Source organism: Caloenas nicobarica, chromosome 1 (assembly GCF_036013445.1).
Source record: "Caloenas nicobarica isolate bCalNic1 chromosome 1, bCalNic1.hap1, whole genome shotgun sequence".
NCBI lineage: Eukaryota > Metazoa > Chordata > Aves > Columbiformes > Columbidae > Caloenas > Caloenas nicobarica.
In genome coordinates, this window is record NC_088245.1 from 193,782,135 (window position 1) to 193,808,160 (window position 26,026).

At 40.1% G+C, this 26,026-nt stretch overlaps 1 protein-coding gene across 3 annotated transcripts in view; it reads right to left on the reverse strand.

Moving 5' to 3' along the window:
• WASF3 (WASP family member 3) overlaps positions 1–26,026 on the reverse strand; it is a 67,016-nt gene that overhangs the window by 35,241 nt on the left and 5,749 nt on the right. For 2 of the 3 annotated variants that reach the window (XM_065637150.1, XM_065637172.1), the window contains exon 2: positions 10,697–10,789. The exons of the other annotated variant lie outside the window; for it this stretch is intronic. The gene's annotated coding sequence lies outside the window, so the exon portion shown is untranslated. The remainder of the gene's footprint in view (positions 1–10,696; positions 10,790–26,026) is intronic. 3 annotated transcript variants of the gene reach the window in all.

Here is a 26,026-nt window from a genome sequence, read left to right on the forward strand (position 1 = left end):
CATGTCATCCAACGAAATGGCTTCACCATTGTTAAAGGAAGCAACACAGACATTTCTTGCTCTCTGCTAATGAAGCAAGTGTACAGTCTGTAGCCTGAGGCTACTGCATTGTTTTGTCTCCATTTCTGGGTATATAACTACGGTTATTTTCAGGCTCAGCTAAAACATATCCATGGAATACAGAGCATATCTATAGGAATATTTTATTTCCCTGTATTAAGTTCTCATCATCCAAATTAATGGATTTTGCAATTTATATTCACAGTATTTTTTGCATATTGGGCAGTGTGACAAAACTTTGCCAGTAAATTAGCTTGGATTTTTTTTATCCGTCTGTCACTCAAATATTTATATTTTCCAAAAATGCCTTGTGATTTTTATAAAAACACAGGAAAACATAGACATACTATATTTTTCATATTCAAGTACTTGAAAAAACCCACTAATATTTACTTACTTTCATCACACTATTTCTTCACAGCATATACCTTCCCCTGAACATCTGTGAATATCCCTCAGATAGTTTTAATCTCTCTCTTTTTTTTATGCTTATCTTCCCTGTGAAAGCCAAGATCTTTCTTTGGTTGTGCCACTTTCTTCTAAATCAGCTTCTAACTTAGAATAGCTGTCTGCACTACAGTAATAGTAGTTTCAGGGATCTCATTCTCAGCCTTCTTGAATCTAATGTCAGATTCCCATTCCTTAAAATTCTTTTCATTGAAAGAAACACAAAACAATAGAAGAAAAGCACTGTGGCCCCACTGAAGCTATTTGTTAAGCCTTTAAATAAGATTTCTCCTGCACTAACACACTTACTGTTACTAAGGTATCTATTTGAGAACAGATTTACCTACCCGAAATCTAATACAGGTTCACAGATTGCACAATACAATAGCTCGCTGTACTGAATCAAACCACTCTGCCAGCATCGGATCCACCCACCCGTTTCTGCGCATCCTGTACCAGAATGCAGATGATCCAGGACACCTTCACACTTGACTGGAGTCCCTCGTTTCTAGATAAGCTGTCCTTTCTCTAGCCAGAGCTCTGTTCATTAAACCAAAACACTCATCACATTTCAAAAGAAATAAGGCTAAAGGGTACTAAAGAAATCCAACTCTTTAAACTGGAAGAGATCCACATGTGGTGTACTTGTTGCTGTAACAAAAAAAAAAAAAAATAAAATCAGGGCTAAAAAATAAAAAGGTACATGAGGAGCATGGATTGAAAAACTCTGGAAAAATGTGTACAGAAGATTTTTTCCAAGTGTGTAAATTTAAATCTGATTTAACAGAACAATATTACCCAACACTGTGTTTAAGGGTAAAAGGTAGCTAGTCACATCAAAATAGCATGCTGAACAGAAAAAAAAAAAAAAAGTTGATTTATGCCTGTATGGGTCCAAGTCCACACTGACCACCATTAAATTAACTGTTCTACATAAATCGTTGTCTTTTCTGTCTTCTTTCCATATCCATGGGGATAATGTAACCACGCACGCGATGACAACTCGCATTGTTGCTTTCCGCTGAATGAACAGTGACCAGTTTAAAGTATCAACAAAAGATGCCGACACGTTAATCCTGTTCTTAGTGTGATGGCTGCTCATCCAGCTCCCCGACCCTTCCAGATGGCACAGTGTGAAAGGGATGGTGGGACGGGGAAGAAGGAATATTCCACACTGTTCTGAACATCTGCTCCACTGCGTTTATACATCATAATAAAACAAAAACCTTACTGCCACTATCAATTTTACTATTTCAACCTAATACTACTAGGCTAACACTAAATGTATCGTAAATGTTATGTGTGTACAGGAGAAAGGAAAAATGTCTTTTCAAGCCACATAGAGTATTTGTTCAGTTTTTGCTATCTTAAGAATGGACTTGTTTCAATAAGGAAGTACTTATGCTGCATTCGAAACACATTTTTCTTTCATATGACCTTTCTTGAAATCGGCATTGTACTCCAAGAATTTATTATCATCCCTTCTCCTATTCAAGCAAACAGAACTGAACTGAGCCACCATTTGTTTCCCTTTAGTTTTGTTTGTTTACTGAAAAGATAGACACTACACAATTTGTCAAAGCTTGTTTTAATTCTATGGGAACAGTTTTGCACAGCAACTCAAAAATATTTTCCTTGTGCATATACAGAAATAGTGGTAGCTCTTTGGTTTTTAAGCAGAGTAGAAAGAAAGATGAACATCTTACTACAGTATACAGTCTACGTCTCAAACAACATTTACCTTTTAAAAATACCATCTCTTGAAAAGAAGCACTCATCCAGAACAAGGAGAAGGAACTCAGTGGGGAGTTCAGAGGAAGAAGCAGCGCTTTGTCCCACAGCACAGGAAAAAGACTCAGATCAATCGTCCTCCCCTTTTGTATCGTCTTGACATGAGCGAACCATATGGCTGCTGAATTATTCAGCTCTTTCTACTTTGAATAACCAATGTTTACACGTATAAAAATTTAGAAGTACTGCAACACTAAATGAAAAAGTGGCATCCTATAGAATCTAATTTTGTTTTAGCCTTTAGGACCTAAATGGTAACATTGAGCGAGGATTATAAACTGGATGAGGTCGAGAGGAACAAAATCACAAAGTGGCAGAGAGACGGTTATAACACCAAGGTAATTAGCCCAGGAACTCCACTAGCAAGTCAAAATGTTTCCAGATGTCATCGAGCTTGGATCTTACCAGATTTGAGCACAGAGTTGGTTGTGTAAATGGAGCCACACAGTTCTCACCCTCCATAGTCAAACTCTGCAGCCCAGGTTTCTGAGAAAATGTCTACAGGCCACTCTTTGAACAAGCAGAAGTATTACCATGAAACAGATTAATCTAGCCTTACAATAAATCATGGATCGAACACCTTGCTGTGCACTTCAAGACTAGTGATTCCCACCTATTTAGTACCTCTTAATTTCTCCAGCATAATACCACAGGGCAATGAAATTTAAAAATGGCAAAAGCAAGAGAACAGCTATTTAATAGATAGTATTCCTTAACAACTAACTGCACCAGGACATTTCCCACCTAAAGGAAGTTTCTTTCTTGTTCACTACCTGCCTATTCCAGGACCTTTTTGGACTACAGTCCAAAAAGCATCATTACAAACATATATTCCTTCTTCATCCATCTGACAATTAAAATAAGAGGCCAGAGTGGCTTTTCATTTCCCAATTTACTATAAACTACTGAGAGACTATTTCAAGTGCGATTCTTTCAATGTGGTCTCTTAAATGATGGCCTTAGAGCGCTTACTTTAAATCTGTTTGGGATATCTAATACACATTCTTCTAATAGTTCAGAGTTATGAAAAGACACATTTTCTCTACATATACAAAAATGGAATAATACTGTAATACAAGAACCATTACCATGTGACACATTACATTACTTTAGACAATTTAATGCTGGAACAATTTGCAACAGAACATTACAAGTCTGCAACCATAATCAAGCTTTTTCTTAACATTTAGGCTACAATAATGCTCTTGGAGACCATTTCCAGCACATTTGTTCCAGCCTTCCTCCTTTACAAACACTGAGTGTTAGCAGCAGCAAATGCCTTGATTATTTAAAGAAAACGTAAGTCGCAGCGAGGCCTCGCTGGCTCACACTGATCCCATTTAACAGAGCGTTACTGGATTTGAAGTGCTTGAAATAACCGTCTGGGTCACAGTCTCAGCCCGTGTGACAGCGGCTGCCCGGGGAGGCCTCAGGAGCCACCCACCAGGAGAACCTGCTGCTCGGATCCTCAAGTGACCTCCAGCTAAACCAGGAGCAAACTCGGTGATTGGCTTCTCAGAACTCCAGTTGGAGGGAGGAGTACGAGAAGGGACGGAGGATCCAGTTCATGTGCAATAATATCCATTTCATAGCAATACACAGTGTTCCCTGTTTCTTTTAACTACTATTTACCATTAAAATCCTTTCAGAACAGCGTTTTTCAGAAGAAAAAAATTGTTCTTAAACTCTTTTTCCCCACAGCAGTTGATCTAAAATCTGAAATGTCACAGGGAAGTGTTAAGTTCTCATAGTTCAGTTAATCCAAAAATCTAAAATATCACAGGGAAGTGTTAAGTTTTCTTATAGTTCTTTTCCACACCAAAAAACCTACAAAAATTATATATGCATATATACACGAGTACACAGTTTGTGTACATATATTTGTTATATATACATACACACAAATATACACATATGACACTCTGCAATGATTGAAGAGAGCAATAACATAGGTCAAACTGCAAAAGAAAAAACACTTTGTACCATGACAATTCAGCATTAATCTTTGTCTGCCTCAACTCCTAATGTGTCTCCTCCACTCCCAGTTCTCACCAGGCAGGAGAGACTTTCCTGCTGAGACACAACTGAAACGATGCTTTATCAGGATACCATGACCCTTAATACCTTGCAGCCAAGCAACTTCAGCATCCACCTGAACAACAAGGTTCTTGGAGAAGCAGCAACAATTTCCTGGCACGTGTCAGGAAACACACAGCCCGTGAAGATTTAAATTAATACAAAATAAAACAACATCCCTGAAATTCCTCAAGGTGGAGATTCTCACCCCTGCCATGGAGTTTCAGCAGGTAACTCAGGATTTCCCTAATTGTTCTGATTATGAGTCTACAACCAACACTTCACTTGCCCTATATATCAGAAACCTGGAAGTGGCAGCCAGTCTATGTAAGGAAAAAACAGATTTATTTTAGGAGCATCTTAAGGAAAAACTGAAGAAAATATGTTGTGTTTGAATCCAACAGCTGAGTCTAAGTGAATCAACATAAGAATTCTCAACCACTTTCATCCTGAGCCAAGCACGCCATCTGTTCCTATGAAGTCCATCTTCTGGTGGCGACGGCACTACACCATGTCACAAAGTGACAGGTGATTGTGGACTAGTGCATAAATCAAGAAAGAGACTATGAGTGATACAGTGCAACATTCAAGTCGGTAGCCAAAAAAAAAAAAAAAAAAAAATTCCACAACCACACCAAACCCTACCACCCAAAAACCACATCACAAGGCACAAATAGCCTTATTAATGGCCAGCATTAATGCAGTCAGGAATTCTGCAGCTTTGTCTGTTGTGGTTATTTCACTCTGGAGCCCCAGGAGGGCTGAGCTCTGATTAGAGGTTTTCCCAGAGTGAGGATGCCTTTCATGTCTTTCCCACTGCCAGAATCTGGTAACCTGAAGACTAATGGTACAATTTCTCTCTAGCAGGTAACCTTCCTCCCTCTCTTCCACATGGTTACCATCTTCAAGTTAATCACAGAATCCACTCACGTGTGATGCACAAGAAATAAGCAATTCATAATTTCTCAGTTCATAAAATAAAGTAGTAATAGTTACAGATGGCACCGCAGAACATCCAGTTATCACCAGTACAGGAGCTCCATATTATACCCCTGCAATTGAATCATAAGCAAGTAACACAGGGCCCAGCAGAAATCAGGATGGATCACACTCCTTTTCCTGCCCTTACTGATACTGATGACATTTTAAAAAATTAAGGTACATGGACAGATATCCATTTATACCTCTCAGCAGGAACAGAATACTAAGAGAAATAAAACTGCAGTTAAAAAAATAATACACTTACTATATCTAACATTAATATATGAAGCACATCAAGACTGAAAGCAGCTACATCTCCTGAAATACAAAACATTACTTTCCCTTTGTGTTTCTGTCTCTTTTGTGAGAAAAGTTCCCCTTTTACTAGAATCTCAAATTCAAATAGCAAAGTTCTGCCTACCATTAACTTCCTAACAACTCAATGTATAATCCTTGTCTCAGATTTTTCAATTGGTTTGGTGGGGGTTTTGCTTGGTTTTGGTTTGGGTTGGGGTGTTTTGTGTGTTGTCTTTTTTGGTTTGGGGGTTTTTTGGTTGTGGTGTTGTTGTTGTTTTGGGGTTTTCATTTTTTTGTTGCTCTTTTGGGGTGGGGTTTTTTGTATGTTTTGGGGGGGATTGCTGGTTTTTTGTTTGTTTTTTTTAAATAAAGCCTAAAATGACTGTCAGGCATTAGTAAAAGTAACATGTTTTGATATAGTGATGTTGGCTTACACAACCTCATTTGCAACACTAAAGAGATCTCCTTGTTATACCATACAGTAACTCCCATTATGAGACAAATAAGCTACTATAAAACCATAGTGAGTTTCAGACTAAATACAGCAGTTACTCTTCTCTAAAAATCCCCTTTCAATACTTGAAGGTTGAAAAGCTGTGTTCCATGAAATCTGGCATTGCATCAACAGATCTCCATGGAGCTGGCTGGGTAGAAGTGCTCCAGAAACCAGCATCAAGGTGGGGGGGAAGGGAAAAAGCATTCTTACCATGTATAATCAATCACTAATAAGAGGCTTAAGCAACCTTTTTCCCCCATCTAAAATCATCAAATCTTAGCTTCAATTACTGGGGATACAGAGGTTACCAATGATAATACTAAATACTTTTTTAAGTCTGCTTTCTTCCAGCACTTCAAATCAGCTCATTTAAATATCATTTGCGGAACCTTTTGCAAACACAACTCTTTCTGTCTTTCTTCAAGACATATATATATGTCTTCAAAATGTAAATGCAGCTTTTTAAGAGTCTGAAATTTCAGGATCTAGCACTGAACATTTGGAAGTATCATACTGACTTACAACTATCTCTGTAATTCTCCTCTTTCAGTCAATGCCAAGTGTGGGTGAATGCCAAGTGTGGGTGAGTTGGGAGGAAACATATAGTATAATAGTATTACATAGTATCATAAAAGTAGTACTGAACAAAATACATGGAACCCACAAGAAAGCAGCACCATCCATCAGTGGTTTTCCACTTGTGGACCTCTGGGGATGTTCGAAGACTTCAAAAGGAATTAGGAAAACAGTAACTAAGGTTAAAGACTACATTAGCAAGTTGTGTGGTACAAGAGGAGCAGAGAGACCTGCAGACCAGAATAGTTGGTGCTGATGATCCTGTGTCCATCTTATTTATGGGTTTTTTGGTAAGGAACCAGGAGTATTTGTTCCGAACCAGCTCTCACACAGTTTCACGCCCCATTAGATGCTGAACACCATCAGCAGCTTATAGAGGTTGAAAACCAACAGCTTTATTTTGTTTTATGGCAACAGGGTGGAGAAAAAGAGGCAAACACTGCTTGAAGAAAATCAATCATCTTAAGGCTGAAAACCTGGGACAGTATTTTCTGATTATAGTTCTACCTAATATTTATGAATGAGGGCTCCATGAGAAAGGAGGGTGTAAAGACACTCTATGCACAAGAGTCAGAGGTTTATCTATCTTCTCTTTCCCTACAATGCGCTCAGGTCCCCAACACTTGGGGAAAGATCTCATTTTCCCCACTAGCTGGCAGGCAACCTCATACCAAATTGCTGGCAATACAGCCAACTAAAGCCCACTGAAGAAGGAATGGACTGCCTAAATCTAGCAAGGTTGCAACTGCAAAATAGTATCAGAAAGCCTATTACAGGAAGGTTGCACAATACCTGCATTATTAGAATATCTGTACACCTAGACATTAAATTTAGCCTCCAAATTTAAGAAAGGCAAGAAGCAGCATTGCAATTATACAGTTGAGAGGCACAAAGCTACTTGATGATGTTGGCCAGCACACGAGGCCCATAGAAGGATAGGAAATTGGACCTAGATCACACCAAAATTTAACAACAAATGCTTCAACCACAAGATGAGTTATGTTTCCTTCTCAGAAGCAAAACCCAGTTATTGCCTTGGGATCCACTCCACTTATGGCTGTTTAAGACAGTTGTAAGCCAGCCATTCCTTGATTTAATTAAATGCATTCTTTTCCCCATTCCCTGTTTTAACATTTCTGTTGTATAGCTGCTGCTCCTGGCTGAGCTGCTTCCAGGGCTGGAATCAGACAGGATGTGTGCAGAAACATAATCCGGAGGAAAGAAGACAAAGCAGTTTACGGAATTACTACCCTTGTAGCTGAGACTACGTAAGTGATAGTGATAGCACGCAAAACTGCTTCAGTACAAAAAAATGGAAAAAAAGTGATTCATTCTAACCTCCCATTTTATACTGAAACATTCAAAAAGACCAGTTAGAGCATTTAGTTGTATAGGTGAGTAGCAAGCTAAGCAAAAATGATTACCTAAAATGTGGTAACTAGACCTGACAGATCAATAACTGCTTTCTACAAGAAATAGTGTCAATATTACCCTAGGAAGAGGATTTAAACCTCATCATAGAATCATGGAATATCCTGAGTTGGAAGAGACCTCATGAGGATCACCGAGTCCAACTCCTGACTCTACACAGGGCAACCTAAAAGTCAAAACACATACTCAAGAGCGTTGTTCAAATGCTTCTTGAACTCCAACTGGCTTTGGGCCACAAACACTTCCCTGGGAAGCTTGTTCCAGTGCTTTAGCCTCTCAGTGAGGAACTTTTTCCTCGTATCCAATCTGAAGTTCTGATGCAGCTTCAAGTCATTCCCTCATGTCCTGTCACCAGACACCAGAGAGACAAGATCAGCACCTCCCTTTCCGCTCCCCATGATAACGAAGTCACAGACAGCGATGAGGTCACCCTTGGTCTCCTCCACGCTGAACGACCCCAGTATCTTCAGCTGCTCCTCCTACGTCATGCCCTCTAGTCCTAGTCCATCTTAGTGGTAGAAATACAGGCCTGTGACACTAAGGAGCTCAGGGCTGTTGCAATTTTCTGTCACCCTCTTCTGCCACACTTCTCAAAATCACATAGAAGTCCCAGCCAACTGAGAAGGCCAACAAAAAGCTTATTGAAGAGAAGAAAGTAAACATTTCTTATCTATTTATTCCTCAGGCTCACAGAGGCATCTGTCATCACAAGGACTGTATTACATGACATCTCACATACGCATTACCAATTCTGTTTACCTTGTTAGCCACATAACTACTGTATGCCTGCATCGTTTCCATCTTTTTCTGAGGGCCACACACTAGAGAGATCAGGGGTTTTAAAGTCAGCTGCTGCAGTGACCATAGGTATGGATTAGCTACTGGAAACACCTTTGCACACACGTTCATGTGTGTGCACACCAGTGTGACGACTGAACACCTGAGAACACTAAATATATATATATTAAGAGGAATAAATCTCATTCATTAAGCAATATGCTAATCCAATAATCTAGTAGTGAAGCATATTTTCAGTCTTTGATATGTCCATTTGGTTTACCAAATTTCTTGCAGACTGTTTACTTTCCTTGACTGGCTTCTTCCACCTTTGAAATTTACAGCCAGTTATCTTTTTTCCAAACAATTTCAGTATATTACCATCAAGTCCCTTTGCCTTTTAACAGGAATGGCAGGAGGGGCAGAAGGGGGAAACAATGAGGTTTCTTCCATCCTTCTGCTTCCAAGGTTGTTGCCATACCTTCCACATTTCTGTGTGCACTATATTGCTTCCTCATCCCTTCATCCCTCACAGTAGTTTCTTTCTTGACATTGAGAACGCACGCATACACAGTGGAGTTTTCCAGAACGCCTTTGAGTTTTTTCCTAATTTAGAGTGCAAATTCTTCCACAAAATATATGCTGATAAGCACACTGAATATCATCACACATATAATCAGAACTCAAAATTAAAATAAGCATATGTGAATTTCAGCAGAAGGGACAAAGTGTGCCAAAGGATGACAGCCAGGGTTATAGTCAGGGTCAGCTTTAGGACGCAGGCAAAGTTAACAGCATCCTGAAGCCCTGCTGCACACTCTACCTATTTCAGAGACCCTGAAGCAAGCCTGGCTGTAGTTTCTGCCAAAGGCAGCACTGTGGTGTGCAATGCAGGAAGAGAGACATTTCTCCTATGAGTACCTAATACTACTTTAAGATACTCATCCTCTTAGAAGGAAGAACAAACCTGCTCTCCAGCTTCTTCCCCTGCTCAAAAGGTTTCTCTTTCCCACTGCAGAAGCAGACAAGCTGTAGTCCCCTAAAAAAAACCAACACCCACAACATAACAAACTTCACTTAGATTCTAACAAAATTGTTTGCACTTTTGCAGTGTCCTTCATTAACACTGCCCAGTGTGTCCCACATCTTAAGTCACATAGTGAAGTACACCACAGTTTTCATACTTTTCCACCAACAAAACAGATATCCCTCATCTAAAAGTGGGGTGTCCATGTCACAGCTGAGACAGATTGGGGAACAGGGGGATTCTCCCCCACAAAGCTAATTTAATATCAATAAATATAAGTATTTTATTATCCATTGCACTTTGAATCAGTCATTTAACCTCAGCAGATTTAGTTTAAATCTCTAAAACAACACATCAGCAAAGTACAGATTATACAGGGTAAAAGTAATTAACAGATGCAAATTTATAAATCCAATATCTCATGAACATCCATGAATAAAGTACATTTATTTCTGTTTTCTATACAATTATACAAGATTAGTGTTTAAATTATACTAGTATCCTGGGCTAGCAGTGCTTTTCACATTTGTTTCAGGGCCTAATACAGCATATCTTCAACACCACAACAACATAAACCTCCTTCCCAATGCTAACTCAAAACCTTCCAGCTTCAAACACCATCATTGGTCTTCAGTTTAAGGACTTAACGCAGTTTTCAAAACTATTTGTAACAGATTCACACAAATGCAAAGTAAGTGGCAAGGTATGTTCAGTAAGAGCTCCCTTGAACAGCTTACCATTTAAAAAAGGGAGTAGCAAATATCCTGTCTGTTTACACGTTTGAGAAGACAGCTGTTCTGTAACTTGCTGGCACACTCAGGTGGCTCTACCTGCAACCAAAGACAAATTTCAACTTAGCTTTTCAGTAACACAATAATTAAAGATATGCATTTAAAAAAATCAGGTTCAGTGATCAGTTAAAAAAGCTTACTAAAACATGCATAAGCAGAATCTAGACATACTTTCAACTGTTTTGAGCTAAACATTATTTCATGTTACAGCTTATATTTTTTTCAAGGTAAAAAAATAGCTTTTTAACTGCAAATATCTGCAGAGAAGGTAACACTTATCCACATAAAAACTGTGGGGATGAAAAAAAATCTAAGATAATGGCCTACAGTAAAGCATAATAAAACACCAGGTTTGAGTCCTTCTGGGATACTGCACAGTAAATTAAATATTACTAAACACAAACCCACTAAAACAAAACGAATACATTAAAATAGCAATGAACATCTATTGAAAAAAGTATCAAGATGTTTCATGGAAATATTACAGATCCTAGCATCAAGAGAATATTCTGACTTACAGATGAACATTTAGCCATACACTAAATTTTTATAAAATACATCTTTTGTGGTTAAGACATAGCTGGCCTTTCTGCAAGAACTGTACAAAGATGATCTCTAAACTAGATCATTTGATCATAAAAGAATAATATTACGGTCTACATATGATGAGAAACTTCTTCACTTTGAGGGTGCCAGAGCACTGGAACAGGCTGCCCAGAGAGTTGGCAGAGTCTCCTTCTCTGGAGGCATTGAAAACCCGCCTGGACACATTCCTGTGTGATCTGCTCTGGGTGAACCTGCTTTAGCAGAGGGGTTGGACTAGATGATCTCCAGAGGTCCCTTCCAACCCCAACCATTCTGTGATTCTGTGATGAACACAGTGTTCATGGTGCTGCACTACGTACACAGGATCACTGCGTCCCATCCTGCGGCGGAAGAACTCCCCACTCAGGTCAGCAACGTGTGTGGCCTGTACAGGCATTGAACAAGCAGAGAATCACCGTGTGAACCGTGAGGATGAGACTCCTGCACAGTTTGCACAGTGCAATAAGATCAACTATCCTGACATACATTCCAGGGGTTAGTACAAACCCTTACATGGGTAAATAAAGACATCAAGACATGGCCAATGTCAAGCAGGTTTTTTATGTTTTTTTAAAATGGGCATTTTCTGATTTTTTTAAAAAGTAAAATATCTTTTAGAAGACCCAGGATAAACCAGAGAATAAACACTGGACACTCACACTACATGTTCTACATTTAAGATGCATAGTTATGACCAAAAAAAATTGCAGATGCATGCAAAATGAGATACAGAAAGGAAAATATATTTCAGTTCACCATTAACAATCCAGCAATATCTGTCTACTGGCATAACTGAATATACGCACTCCCTTTTGAATGGATTCTTTCCCGTAAAATCACAGAATCACAGAATCACAGAATGTTAGGGAAAGAGAGGGAAAGAGGAAAGAAATCCCAATTCTTACTAATTTTCAAGTGCATCCTTGACGACTCTACCAAGTGCCCCATTTGACTCATGTTCACTGACTAAATTACAGAAAGTATGAACAGTTTCAAAAGGACAAGATTTTAGAGATACAGAATGTATAATGATGACTTTTGGTTAGAAGTGTATCTCCAGCTGAATTTTGTTTAAAATCAATGCTTTATAACTTTCTGAATGGGACTCCTAGAAATGAGGAGATTGCACACAAGCAATTTGAAGAACGAGCTACATGGCACACAGAGGATTACTTGAGAAATCCACAGGAAAAAAAAACCAAACCACAACACACACCATAAAGGATTTAATGCAAGACATAACTTTTATACAGATTGAGGATTAAAAGTATCCAAATGGTAGGTCATCATCAAAATGGTGAAAAAAGGATTTTATTCTAAAGTCTGCTTTCTAGGGAGGGATTTTAAAACATGGTTTCATATATGGAGATCCAAAGCTTACTACTGTAGTTTGAATTACAAAGTAATTGTTTTATCAACATGCACACACAAAAAAGGAAGCGATTAAAATCACAGAATCACAGAATGTTAGGGATTGTAAGGGACCTCGAAAGATGATCTAGTCCAATCCCCCTGCCAGGGCAGGAACACCTAGGTGAGGTTACACAGGAAGGCGTCCAGGCGGGTTTTGAATGTCTCCAGAGAAGGAGAATCCACAACCTCCCTGGGCAGCCTGTTCCAGTGTTCCGTCACCCTCACTGAGAAGAAGTTTCTTCTCAAATTTAAGTGGAACCTCTTGTGTTCCAGCTTGAACCCATTACCCCTTGTCTTACTGTTGGTTGTCACCGAGAAGAGCCTGGCTCCATCCTCGTGACACCCACCCTTTATATATTTATAAACATTGATGGGGTCACCCCTCAGTCTCCTCTTCTCCAAGCTAAAGAGACCCAGCTCCCTCAGCCTTTCCTCATAAGGGAGATGCTCCACTCCCTTCATCATCTTTGTGGCCCTGCGCTGGACTCTCTCCAGCAGTCCCCTGTCCTTCTGGAACTGAGGGGCCCAGAACTGGACACAATATTCCAGATGAGGTCTCACCAGGGCAGAGTAGAGGGGAAGGAGAACCTCTCTTGACCTACTAACCACCCCCCTTCTAAAACACCCCAGGATGCCATTGGCCTTCTTGGCCACAAGGGCACAGTGCTGGCTCATGGTCATCCTGCTGTCCACCAGGACCCCCAGGTCCCTTTCCCCTACACTGCTCTCTAGTAGGTCATTCCCCAACCTATACTGGAACCTGGGGTTGTTCCTGCCCAGATGTAAGACTCTACATTTTCCCTTGTTACATTTCATTAAATTTTTCCCCGCCCAACTCTCTAGCCTGTCCAGATCTCGCTGGATGGCAGCACAGCCCTCTGGCGTGTCAGCCACTCCTCCCAGCTTGGTGTCATCAGCAAACTTGCTGATAGTGCACTCAATTCCCTCATCCAAGTCGTTGATGAATATATTCAATAGTATTGGTCCCAGAACTGACCCTTGAGGCACTCCACTAGATACAGGCCTCCAACCAGACTCCGCCCCATTGACCACGACTCCCAGGCTTCTCTCCTTCAGCCAGTTTGCAGTCCACCTCACTACCCGATCAAAATCTTCAATACTGATTTGCCTTGTTAACTTCCTGCATGTATTCCATCTCAAAAACATGAAACTAAGATCTTGGAAACTACTGTAATGCTACAGCAGACATTTGGAAAACCCAGACAGTTTCTGGAGCCTTCAAAGAGCAGAACCACACATGAATTAGTGGGTAGGTCCCACTTGGTCTCAAGTACTTCCACAGTAGGATGGGTGGCTTTTCTGCAAGAGCCACACAATCAATTACACAGAGACAAGGGGCCTCTGGGTGGCCCATCCTAAGCAGCTTTCATGAGATTGATCAAGACAACCAGAAAGTTTCTTATCTTTAAACTAGGCTTGATCCAGATCCCAACCACCAACTTGGGCACATAAGAGGAGCAGCATAAAAGGACAACACAGCAGCTCATGTTTTCTAAGTAGTCTTTAACTTAAGATTAAATTGTTGTCTAACCCAAACTCTGAGCCTCCACAAACATCCAGAAACACAGACTTAGTTAGGACACACACTGTCCTTGGAGCGTAGAGAGCAATCTGCCCTTCACCAAGCCCTCAAAGGACAGTTTCCTACTCTGTATCTTTCCAAAAAAACACTTTGATGGTCAGACTTGGTCACAGCCCCCAGCGTGTCCTCTGCCACCAATTCCTTCCAAACAAGTTCAAGCACTTGCAGTTTTTCTTTAAAGCCCAGGCAGATAAAGTAAAAATATCCAACCTGTTGTGGAGTACCTGATATCTCTCTTATCCCTCTTTCACTCATCGGATTATGGTACAAACATTCACTGCATGACTGAGTGTAGCAGTCCTTGCCAGAAGAGATCTATCTAAACTGGAGGCTGCCAAAATCCTAAACATCTTGTGGAATTTATCTGAAGTTAAACACTTGATCTTCCGAGATTTTGCAATCTACAAAACACAGTCTGTCAAGCCTGTGAGCCAGCCAGTAACAGCGCTGGTTTGTCAGACATTCCTGGCTGATAAGAAGCATGCTAGCATCGATCACTGCCCACATATCTCACCTCTTCAGTACATCAACAGTAAGAGGCTTGCCCAGGACAACATTTTCTTTCTTAATGGTCAGCACTACTTCTTTACTGCAAATGAAGCCCAGTGTAAAGATAAGGCTATACCACAAATGGCTTGTACCAACCACAACAGACAGGAAATTAGCTCTTTCACTTTCTCATCTTTGATCTAAAGAGGAAAGATTCTCTAACCACTGACAAAAAAATCTAATATGTCTGAGAAGGAACAAATTTCAATGGGATGTCAATATTGAAGTGTTTTCAAACACCTGAAAATGTTTGCTGGCAGCATTTACCATCCCCAAATCTTCACAGATAACAATCCTAATCTCACAGTACAAGTCTTGGGTACTATCAGTCTACTCCTCTCAATATAGCCCAGCACTCTTCTCCAGAAGTTGGGTGAATGCATCTTTACAGGAAGGCAAAGAGCTTCCTCCCTGCTCCACTCCCAGTGCCCTGAGATGTCTCCTAAGTGCTTTGCTTAAATGAATGCTGCTAGCTTTGCATCAAAGTGGAGACCCACTTGAGCAACAACACTTAAAATGTACCTTCCTGAGCAGACTGCAGCCGCTGCAATTTCAGTTGTTGCTCACCCGGACAGTGGGAACATTATATAGCATAGTTTGACAGTTGATAAGATTTCAGAACATGCTTCTTGAAATAAAGAGGTATCTTAAATTCTACTTTCTGGAGCATTCAACCTCATTTCTTGTAGTTAGTGCTACAAAGCACAAACATCTAGACAGATGCTTTGTATAAATAAGTACCCCAGACAGAAAGCAAGCCTGTGGGCTTGTTAAAGGGATTAGTCTAAGGCTAGATGGAAAAGACAAGAGGTACAGGCTTTCAAGTTAAACGCTTCACTAAAAAATGTGGATATGGTGACACAAGCAACACAAAAACATTGCCAGACAGCTAAAAGTCAACATCCAAAGCAAATAGTGGACTTCACCCTGGCCTGAACAAAATCTAAGATTTTATTTCACTCAAACTTCTCCATAAGTAGCAGAGGGTCATGCAGTTTGTATCCTACTGTTTCATAACATTGGAGAGAAATGCATAAAGGAAACATGAACCAGCACAAGACAAAAGCCCACTGAAAAACTGTTAGAAATATCACATGTACACCTAATACCACCAAAATGAAAACCTAATTACTAAGATTGATAAATGAAATTTAGCAGACTTCAGAATGCCAAAAAAAAAAAAAAGAAAGAACTGATGCTATTTTTTAAAAGGGAAAAATACCAAATCTATAAAGAAGTGCAACAGGGAAGGAGGCAACAAGGTCATACTTAATGGTCTCTTTCCCAGCACTGCCATAGCTGACAGCCAGCTTCAACCCCATGGAATCAGAATTATGCAGATGGTCATGGGCTGGATCAGGAAAGCAGCTGCTCTCCCTACCACACCCCATCCCAGGGCAAGACATTTTTTCATCTGGATCTAGCTGAAAGTAACCACTTGCATCACTCCATGGCTAATTCCCATATATAATGTATGTGAGAGCGAAATGGAAAAACAGAAGAGCACTCAGATTCAACACTTGGAGACCAGAAGGCACATCCTTCACCCCAGCAGACAGAAGGATGCTTTGTGGTATAGACCTGGGCTCATGGAAATCTCACCTTCCCTGTAATTATGTTCTCCTCAGAGGCCAGATCCTTTATTTGAAAACCCATCACAGATATGAAGCTTGCTTCCTTTGTAAACTGCTGTGATTCCTTAACAGCCTTTTTAAAGTACAATAATAGCAATGAAGAAAACATTGGACCAATATTTGTTGAAGATGGCCACCTGACCAATATGGATAAAGAAAAAGCTGAGGCATTCAATGCTTCAGTGCCTTTTTTTTTTTCCCCTTCGGTCTTTAGTAATACTGATATACCTTGGGCTGCTCAGTCCCTCAAGTCAGAGGACCACAAGTATGCAAATGGTGACTTTCCATTTGTGGACACTGAAATTGTAGGGGACCAGCTGTATCAGCTGAATGTTCAAAAGTCCATGGGGCCTGATAGGATTCACCCGAGAGTTCTGAAGGAGCTAGTGGATGTTACGGCGAGACCCCTCTCTGCTATCTACCAAAGGTCTTGGGAGTCTGGGAGGTCCCTGCTGACTGGAAGCTGGGCAGGCTTATTCCAATCTACAAAAAAGGTGAGAGAGAAGACCCAGAGAACTAAATACCTGTTAGTCTAACCTCAATTCCTAAAAAATACGGAGAAGATTATACTGGGTACTACTGAAAGGGACTCAGAGAATAATGCCATCATCAGGCACAGTCAACATGGGTTCACAAAGGGAAAGTCCTGTTTAACTAACTTGATATCCTTCTATGATAAGGTCACCTGCTCAGTGGACAAGGCGATGGTGGTCGATGTCATTTCTCTGGATTTCATTAAAGCTTTTGGTACTGTCCCTCACAGCATCCTCCTGGACAAGTTGTCCAGCTGTGGGATGAGCAGGTTCACAGTGTGATGGGTGAAGAACTGGCTGAAGGGCACAGCTCAAAGGTCTGCAGTGAATGGATCTACATCTGGGTGTTCCTCAGGGTTCAATTTTAGAGCCAGTTCTGCTCAATATATTTATCAAGGATCTGGATGCAGGAGTTGAATGCACCATTAGTAAGTTTGCTAATGATACCGAAGTGGGAGGTGCTGTTGACTTTTTTGAGGGACAGGAGGCCTTGCAGCAGGATCTAGACAGATTGGAGCATTGGGCTATGATTAATGGGATGAAATTTAACAAGTCAAAATGCTAGATTCTGTACCTAGGACAGAGTAACACCAGGCAGAGGTATAAACTGGGAGAGGAGTGGCTGGAGAGCAGCCCTGCAGGAAGAGACCTGGGGTGCTGGTCAATAGGAGTCAGCAGTGTGTGCCCTGGCAGCCAAAAGGGCAAACCCCATCCTGGGGCGCATCAAACCCAGCATGAGCAGCCATCAAAAGAGGCGATTGTCCCACTGTATTCAGTGTTGGTGCAGCCTCACCTTGAGCACTGGGTGCAGTTCTGGGCCCCACAATTCAAGAAGGATGTGAAGGTCCTTGAATGCATCCAGAGGAAGGTAACAAAGCTGGTGACAGGGCTGGAAGGAAAGTCCTGTGAGGAGCAGCTGAGGACTTTGGGCTTGTCTAGTCTGGAGAACAGGAGGCTGAGGGGCCACCTCATTGCTCTCTGCAGTGTCCTGAGAGGAGGGGGAGAGGGAGGTGCTGAGCTCTTCTCCCTAGTACCCAGTGACAGGACACATGGGAATGGTTCAAAGCTGCACCAGGGGAGGTTTAGACGGGACATTAGGAAGCATTTATTAACCAAGAGGGTGGTCAAACACTGCAAGAGGCTTCCTAGAGAGGTGGTCAATCCCCAAAGCTTGTCACTGTTTAAGAGGCATTTGGACAATGACCTTAATAATATGCTTTAAATTTTGGTCAGCCCTGAAGCGGTGAGGCAGTTGGATTAGATGATCATTACAGGTCCCTTCCAGCTGAAATATTTTTGTCTTATAAACAGTTCTTTCTCACATGTACATGCTTAGGTATACACGTATTGCTGTTTAGTTTTCATTATTTATAAAGCCTTTCATATCTATAAATCTATCTCTAGATATAGCTATAGATGCATATGTCTCCATATATCAAAACCTTTACAAAGGTTCAGTAGGACACAGACTGGAAGATATTTGTGAAAAGTGTGGGGTTTTTTCCCCAACTTGAAAGTCTCAAAAAGCATTTAAATTGCTTGTAGACAGACATAGGTATCACACAGACTAATCATTAAAGAGCTATCATTTATAAAATTAGAACTCGATGGAATTAAACAGTTAGTGATTCCTTACAGTTCATCTATGGGGTTCAGTTAAGGACATTACTATGTAAAGAAATAAGCAGCGTGAGAAGCGATGGAGAGAAATTAAAGCATTTTTAACAGGTGAAACTTATGTATTTAATTATTCCATTTTACACCCTAGCTCAAGAGCTATTCTTGAGAGAGATTAGCATACTGTTGTATTAACTACATGGTTCAAGTTTATCCTGATTTCTCAAGGGGTTCCCCCCCCCATCCCATTTTTAAAGGGTCAGACGAGACCGGCAGTTTTGCTTATTTCTTTTGGGTCTTTTTTGTTATTAACATTTTTACTTATAAGCCAGTTAAACAGTTTTGCACGGATCTGTGACCTCAAATCTTGTTCAATGCAGAGCAGCTTAGCAGTTTAGGAAGATGAAACAAATCACAGAAATCCAGAAGTATTTGAAATAAAGTCCACTTTTTCTTTCAAAAAGAAAGCTGCAGTGGCTTAAAGCCATCATGCCTGCTGTTACCAGATTCACCTGTTCACACTAAATATTTTCGTAAATTCTATTCTTCAGATGACTTCAATATCATTTTCACAGCCATGTTTCTTCTTTTCCAATGGGGAGGAGGTGGAAAGCAGTCAGCTGCCACAAATGCCGTATCTTACCATGAAGAGATTTTGAAAAACATCAATTTCAACTACATTTGCAAGTCCTGCTCCTTTTGCCTTTCTCTATTGAACATTTTAAAAACTACAAATAATGTAGATTATTTTCAAGAATTAAACAGAGCTTTACATCATGTCAGATGCAAAAACATATAGCTGGGATTGTACAGTTACGTGGAATAAATCTCAAAACACCTTCTTCCCCATCAGACTCCCTGTATCTGATCACTTCAGGTCATCTCTCTTTTTCTGCTTTTAATTTAAAAAAAAGTACAATATCACATAAAATTTTGGACAACAGGTCAATGGGATTTTTGGGTATCAGCAGAACTCTCTTTTCCCCTACCCACTTCTTGCTCTTTGAAAGATAAACTTGCCCAAAGGAGAGTTAGGACTTATTCTTGGGAAACTGGAACCCAAATCAGACCATTACACGGAGTGACACTGCAATGGCAATGGCACAAAACCCCTATTCCCACAAATACAAGATCTCTCCTCCTCAGCGCAATGCTCCATTCCCTCTAGAGGGATTATGGCACTTTTATTTTTTTTTTCTTTAACCAAGCCCAGTAAACTAAGATAGAGCTAACTAGGCCTTAAGTATGACTAAACTTTCCAAGTTCTTGTACAGTTACAATCCAGCTGATAAATATTTCTCTACTACATTCTACCTTTTTATTAAATAGTAAACAGACTTATGAGAAAAAAGTTTAACATTAAATCTGGTACCAGACGCAGTTCTGAAGAAAGGAGAAGCAAAATAAAAGGGATTATCCAGAATTCACACAAAAGTAGATGAGAACACACGAGAGGCATGTTTTCAGATTTCAAGCCCCTTTGCAACTTAACATTCTTTGACATCGCTTTCTGCAGAACAGGGCAACACTGATTTAATGGCTGGAAGTGATATTATGCTATCAACAGTAAATAATTTTCATCCCAAAGCACAAGCAACTCTAAAGCAATTTATCTGTGCATTAGGAACAAAAGGTATTAAAAATAAAGAGTAGGTGAAAACCATTACTAGATTCGTTGAGTGATTTATAAAGCCTCCTCTCGACTATCAAGAAGCTATCTGGCATAGACTACTCGTTAATGAGGAAGAGAACTTTGCTTTCTCCAAAGCCATTAGAATAGCAGTATCTGTTCCTGGATAAAACTGCTGTAAATCCCAGTCTTACACAAAATAGTTAACTAACATTCTTTGTTTGAGTGGGAAGGGGAGGACAGGGTACCTGCGAGTATTACATATTAAAAGGCCAGCTGTTCCATAGATCACGTTCTTTTCTATTCAGAATAACCAAAAGTTGTTTCAAGCCTACAGAAAAAAAAAAAAGTTACTCAAGCTTCCCACTTTGGTCCAGTTTATTCTTTTAACACCCAATCAGAATCTTATTTAAATCAGCAAGTCCTGCATGCTCTGAACCAGCAAAGAGGATCAACACTTCATTATACACTTGCAGAAAATGAGTGGGGGAAAAAAAAGCACAAAAGGCATATTTTATAGAACACTGGCAATATCATGCAAATTAACTAGTCCACAGTGAAATTATTTCTACAGTCTTATCTTTCCTACAGTTACTTTATTTCAGTATTTTGTTCAAAGTGTATTGAAAATAATCAAAAATACACTTCTGACAAAAGAACACTTGTCCTTCAAGCTTTGTATTTCAGAGAAGCTTTTGTTTCAGAGTTTCCTCCATATATTTTAGTTCTAAAATATCATGTTGATCATCTTGAAGAGAATATAACAACTTTCAATAACCCTCAATCAGATTCACTGGTTTTATTTGTCTAGATTCAACCCACACACTTCCTACCCTCACAGTTAAATCTCCCTAATGTTTCCCAGTCAGTGCTAAAGCACGTGATTTTTCTCCATTCTTATGCTATCCCTGTAGCTGAATGAACCTGGACAAACTTCTTTGGGTATCTGGGACTGTTCTATGCTGTATTTATTGTTCTGTAATGAGGCAGAAAGTTAGTTATCTTTGACGAACAAATCAAAGCTGTTCACTGTTTAGACTGTCATCCGTTAGGTTCACAAAACTTACTTCAGTATATTTTCTAATGCTTCATATTCAAAGGCACTAACAATCATAATTCTACCAACATGAAGAAGAGTGGGAATACTCAAATTACGGATTTACAGCCACGGGTCTTACAGTTAACATCACAGTTACCATAAGCATAAAATGAAGCCTTATTTATTTATATCTGAACATCAACATCTAAGTTTAGCTTTGAAAAACTTAAAAAAAAAAATATTACAGGTTGTCTGTGCTTCTCTGGAGCCCAGCAAGTTGGCTGAGGAAAACTCTTGCCAAGCTATGATTAGCATTTAGCAGCTTAAGGGCTAACTGTGCTTGTTGTTTCAACCTCGACAACCAACTGTAAGGACACACCATTAAGCTTCCAAAACCATTTGACATTTGATTCTGCTGAAAATACAGTTTTACTAAATGTTTTGAAAATAAAATCACTTTTTCCTCTTTTAGAAATCTATGATGATGCCAGACATATGCTTGTTTTCCAAACAACAACTGTTTAAAAGAAAGAATACTCCTTCTGATGTTCCTGCCAAAAATAACATTCTGTGGTTTAAAGAAATCTGATAGCAGGCAGTTCACTTGGTTGAGGGAAGAAGGATTTACATTTGGCAAGGGTTTACATTTAATGTCTTGCATCTACTTCCTTCCATCTGAAGTTTCTTCGGAGATGAATGTGGCAGTGGGGAGGGTTCTTGTTGTGGTTTGCTGGAGTTTGGGGTGGGTGTTTGTTTGAGGTTGGTTTTTTTTTCCACATCTCCAAGCAGTTCACTTTTTTTTTAAAAAAAAAAAAAAACAACACTGTGGTTTTTACCAGAAATGACAAAGAAGAATTTCATCACTATGCATTTCTTTCTTACGGGGAATACTAGGATATAAAAGATAGTTTGAAAGGGAAGTAGAAGACTTCAGAAGAAATGCACAGGAGGGAGTTTGTAGCAGGAGGAAGTGGAACAGAAAATCCAAATGAGGAAGTAGCACAGAACAAAGAACATCAACAGCTTCATCTTAAAACACAGGACAGGGAGAGGAGGAGATGGACTTGGGGTTTCAGCTGCTGTTGTCACAGGCAAAAAATAGAACGTGCCCAGTAAAGTGGTTATTCCACTGCTTTCTCAATAGTATCAGGTTAAGAGATAGCAACAGAAACATGCAAACTGGACTACATACTGCATAAGACTACTTACTATTTCTGTGCATGTCAAAAAGTCACAATTTTAAGACAAGGGTTCAATCTGTTACAATATTTGACTTCATTCTTCATTTTACTAGACATCAATTAATAATGCACAGAATTAGTAACTGGACCAATTTACTAAGTGATGTAAAATATTCAGTCAACTTGAAGCAACTGAAACAACAGAAGTTCTGGAATTTCCCCCAATCGTGGAATTGTACTTACTGCTTCCCAGCAGTTTTCACAAACAGAGTTATAAATCCCATTGAACAGAACCTTGTCATCACTCTCCAAGATACAGAAATTCCTGATGGCTGCTAAACCTACTCCAACATCAAGCCAACTAGTCAGACACCACTTCAGCCAGTTGAGTGACCAAGAATATAATCTCCCACACGACATCAAGCTGCAGCTCCATGCAAGCTTGGAGGCCCTCAGAATTGTTAGTATGGCAACCAGAATAACATTATTGCAAAGCATGTACCTTCTCCAGTAGAATAACAAATATTTTAGAAAAATAAGGTCAGAAACCAAATGATCTTAGATTATTTCAGATGCAGCTGTTTCAGGCTAATAAACAGCCTTATGGTTAAAAACCCAATCGCTCATTAGTCCATCAACATGGACGCTTTTCCTGACATTAGCAGTGCAAATCCAGCAAAGAAATGCAGCAACTAGACATTAAGTCTTTGCAGCATTATTAGCCTGAGGTATAACTAAGTGTTGCTCCTAATCTTATCTATGCGCTTGTGTAGAATTACCCACCCTGAATCAAAGGATGCTTGAAATTTCAAGATAGTCTACAAGAGTATGAGCAGTGTTTGATGACAGAAGCAAATGTTATAATAGCTACATTTCATTTGACAGCTGAAAGACTATACACCTCAGTGCATTTTCCAACACTCCTCTTGAAGGCATTTGTACCTCACCACTCCAACTTTCAGGTATTCCATGCTTGCCATGCATAAGCTCTAGAACTCTTTACTAGCTGTAAATGAAGTGATTGCTACAGCAAAGACGTACAAGACCTGTAAGATTTGAAGAATGGAGAGCTTCAAGAGAAACAAGCTGACTGAGCTGAATAAGACAGGATCCCCTCCACGTAGAAAAAAAAAAATGAAGCTGCTGAAATGATAGTTCCTGGTTCTTTCTGCAAAAAAAAGGGTGGATAGAAAGCACTTGGCTTACACATCTGCTTATCTAGTGTAGGCTGGTAAATACCCTTCTCCTACTACACAGTTAGAGAACCTAAAACTGTAACTAAACTACTTGTACAACTGTACCAAGACATCATATTTAAATACCACTTAGAGTTAACTGCAGCCCCACTCCAGCCCCACTCCAGCTCCTGAGTTGGCATGCAGAGGTTAGAAGGAACTTCAACATTCAGCCATGTGCAAAAAAAACCAAACAAAAAGAAACACCACACACCAAACACACCACCAAACTGCAGCAAGACACGTATAAGTCTTCAAATTCAGCATAAAAATCAAGCATAGGCTTCATCTGAAGCAATGTGTTATCTCCTCCATGTTTGCAGCTGTTTAAGCACTCAAAGCAGCAGCAGCCAAGCTTTAAAAACAGTACTTTCCCAGGAAATAACTCTACAATAAACCCATGCTGATACAAGTTCCAGAGAATTTCAACGTTCCATATAAAACTCAGCAGCAAACTCTAACTGCTGTAGAAGAAAGAACTAAAAAGCCACATTTTCACTAAAGTCTCCATTCTAATTCAGGAGTTCAAACTCTTCATTTCTTCAATCACATGTAATGAGGCAGAAGAACTTCTCAAAGAAGTGTTTCAAAAGGCTGTTTGAAGTTTCAAAAAGCTTCCCAGGCCTTCTCTTGTAGCACACTGCTCCTCACAGCTCCCCGTTGCTCTGTTAGCACAAAACCAAGCCCACAGCACATGAATGGTTTTCCTCAGCATCATGGAATACTGACCTTTTCTACTACAGGATTTCAAAACAAACTTCAATAAATCAATTCCAACATTTGCTGGAATACTGTTAACATGTTTTGATATATTATGCCTGTCACCCATTACATACACGAGCTGTCCAAGTATTACTCATTACAAGCAAAACAGTTGCTACTACGAAGATGCACAAGAAACCTGGGATCCATCAGCTGAAGAATTAAAGTCTCCAGCTATGAGGCAAGTACGTGCCTTAACGCCATTTAATCTTCCAAGTCACAGGAACACAGAAGAGAAACTTCACACCTTTACCAACCTTATTTTATTAAGTCAGTTATGAATCCAAGGGTTATAAGCTGCTGACTTGCTCTAACAGGCCTCTCCACTCACATACACAACATCAACCCAAACCTCACTGTCTTTACCTTACAGAAGTAAAAAACCAGAAGAGACAGGTTAGCCCTTTCCAACCTTCAAAGGAAGGCATTGCTACAAGAACAGCAGTGGTGGGCTGCAAGAACAAGCCACTGGAGAGGGAGGAGTGGGCAACAGCTGCGTATATCAGCTATCACTGCATACATTCACTGTAAACCCTCGAATAAGGGAATGCTCACACTCAGGTGGCCATTACAGTCATCAGCACTGGAATAAATTCACCCTCAAATTCAATCTGAACCCCAGGCCCTACTAACAGCCCTGTCAATGGGTACCACGCTCTGCAGCAAGTGATAAGCAGATAACTGGTTTAAAAGTCCAGGGAAGTCTTTTTATATACACTTTATATAATGTTCTCCACCTATAAATACAGCAGATCTCCAGTAACTCCCAACTTATTGTCCTTTGTATACAGCTTTAACATTATGTTCTCTTCATGCCAGCGGCTAGACTTGAATTAAGCACTTTTATGTGATTATTCATGCTCCTCAGCCCTCACTGATGAGGTGCTTTGTTCACTTTTAGTTTCTATGAATATATCGACAATAAAAGGAAATATTTTTGCACGCGCTATCTTCTCAACAGCCGGTAAAACTCAGGTCCTCTAAGGACTAAAATACTACTAAATTATACCCCTGAGGATCATGCAGTCCAACTCCTGACTCCACACAGGGCAATCTAAAAGTTAAATCCGATACGCAAGAGCATTGTCTAAACACTTCTTGAACTTCGACTGGCTTGGGGCCACAACCACTCCCCTGGGAAGCTTGTTGCAGGGCTTGACCACCCTCTCAGTGAGGAGCTTTTTTCTCGTACCCAATCTGAACTACCCCAATGCAGCTTTAAGTTGTTCCCTCATGCCACATCAACAGACACCAGGGAGGCAAGACCAGCACCTCCGTTTCACTCTCATGAGAGCTGCAGACAGCGACGAGGTCACCCTCGGTCTCCTCCAAGCTGAACAACCCCAGTACCTTCAGCTGCTCCTCCTAAGTCATGCTCTCTGCTCCCTTCACTATCTTTGTTGCCTTCCTTTGGACACACTCTAATATTCTGGTATCCTTCTTATACTGTGGAGCCCAAAACTGTTGGTATATTTTATTCCAATGACCTCTGCCT